Source organism: Triticum aestivum, chromosome 1B (genome assembly GCF_018294505.1).
Source record: "Triticum aestivum cultivar Chinese Spring chromosome 1B, IWGSC CS RefSeq v2.1, whole genome shotgun sequence".
Classification (NCBI taxonomy): Eukaryota; Viridiplantae; Streptophyta; class Magnoliopsida; order Poales; family Poaceae; genus Triticum; species Triticum aestivum.
The window spans coordinates 497,856,496-497,859,076 of NC_057795.1; positions in this window are offsets into that span (position 1 = coordinate 497,856,496).

Here is a 2,581-nt window from a genome sequence, read left to right on the forward strand (position 1 = left end):
AGAGGAAATAAGATTCACCCAACTGAAATGTGAGAAATTCAAAGATGGCAAAGTTTTGGACCAGATCCCAAGCTCAACATGTGGCTATGATTGCTACCTCCACAAGATTGTTGCATAGGTTTGCTTTTCCCTATATATATATATATATATATATATATATATATATATATACATACACCCATACTCTTTGTGAAGAAAAACTTCTATGTGAAAATTTGTAAATATACTCCATACTATAGTATAGTATGTTGTACGCACCATAATTCTAAAACGAACATACACACGAGATACTACTTTTTTGGGACACATACACGTAAAAGGGTTTTAATACTCCATACTCCAGCTTGGTGTTAATACTCCATACTCCAATAATCAAATGGTTATACTTCGTACTCCAATTTTAGGTTAGTAGTGCATATTCCATACTACAATCATTACATGTTCATACTCCATACTACAGATCCTCAAAAAAAAAACTCCATACTACAGCCTACAGGTATACATGAGTATACTCTATGCGGTTTTAAAATGGGCAATATATTTCGTACTATATTAGAAGAATCCAAAAAGAGTTATACATTCCCATACTACCTATTTCCAATAAAAAATACTTAAAAAACTAAGTATGTAATCTGGATAAAAAATTACCATCTACAGTGCAATAATATCACGTTCGTATGCTTATCCGATGGAAAAATTGTTGTACACACGCATGGATTAAGGAGGTGGTTGCAACAGCCTGTCACCAACTTGCCGGATTATTTTATTATAAAAACCGAATTAGTTTCTGCCTACTAATTGCATGGGCACCCGTTAACAGTATCCATTTACCCGGCTGACTTGATTCCACGTTTGAGGGAGGGGAAGAGGAACACGTGGAGGCCAAAGAAGGTGGTGGTAACTATCACTGCTTGTAGATAAAATTTATGTATGTATATATATATATATATACACACACACATCTGGGCTATTCTGTTACGCGTAACAGAATATTATTCTGTTACCCTTTTTGAACTGACGGTTTCAGGTGGTTGTAGTGATGTTTTCGAAACGGTTGAACTGATGCTTTCAGTTTTGTTTAACACATCGTCTTCTTTAGTTCAAAATTTTTTTGTAATTTTTTTGTCGGAACGGGGCGTGTAATATATCGTTGGAAAGCTCTTGACAATCATATTTCAAGTATGTTTAACGTCTTTGCAAAATCATTATGGTTTAAGAGTAGTTTTGAAAAAACCGTTTTTTCAAAACCGAAAACCTAAATCGTATTTTGGACTCAATTTTCAAATGGTTTGTCGGAATTGAGCAAATAAGATGGCGTTGGAAAGCTGGTGAAAATCCGCATCTTCTATATATGTATTGTTTTTTCTAATTCTATATGATTTAAGAGTAATTTTAAAAACAATGAAATTCTGTGCGAAACGTACTTTCGTGTTTTTTTTGCAAACGGTTCGTCGGATTGACGCAAATGATACGGCATTGGAAAGCTATGGACAATGTGCAACTTTTTTGTATATAAATGTTTTTCTAATTCCTTATGGTTTAAAAATGAATTCGAATACGGTCAAATTTGATTTTGAACACAATTTTTTTTAAAGTTTGTCGAAATATGTCAAATAATATACCGTTGGATAGCTATCAAAAATGCGAAACTTAGTCATGTTGAACGTTTTCTCTACTTCGCAATCGTTTAAGAGTTATTTTGAATACGGCATGACGGATCACGCTGTTTTCTCGTCTGAAAAACAGAGTAGTCGTACTGATATATGTGTACGTTTGTACTGAGTTATTTTTTGTAGAGTAATTTTGAATGGTTCCAAAAAAAGGTACTTGTACTGATGCTTGCATGGGTTTGTACTAAGCGTGTTTTCACTAATTAGACTTTGCTCTGTTTTGCTCATAAGTTTTAATGGTTTATTGTATCGTTGCCCCTGTACTTGCATGGTTTATATCATCGAACTGAATGATATTTTTTTCAAAAAGAAAATGTTTTTTTTATTTTTTTTAACTAAACTTTTTTTACGATGATGTTTTGAACTTCTCTTATTTTACGACTTGTACTTTTCTCATTTGAATTGCATGGGGTTTCTTTTTGCTTGAACTTTTACAAGTTGAATTTCTGTCATTTCTTTTGTTCCGAACGGACCACCATTTTTAACTTGTACTGATCAATATTTTTAATTCAACCATTTTTCTTTCTAGAATGGACGAATGTATGTTCGAGAAAAAGAGTACTTGAACGGATGTATGTATGGTTTTGTACTGAGCGTGTTTTCACATCCTGAGCATGTTTTGTGACAATATTCTAGACTTCTCTCATTTTGAACTCAGCTCATTTGCGACCGGCCACAAAACAAGAAGTTGTACTGTTGAGCACAGCCGGAGGTGCACTACGGCGGGTGCGTGGCCGGGGGGTGGTGCGCGGTGGCGGGCGCCATGGTCGGGAGGTGGTGCGCGACGGCGGGCGCCATGGTCGGGATCGACGACGGTACTGGTTGCGCCGGCCCGGTGGCGCGACGGTGGTGGGTGGGGATGGGGGTCGCCGAAGATGGGGGTTGTCGGGGCTGGGGCCGCTAGGGATGGG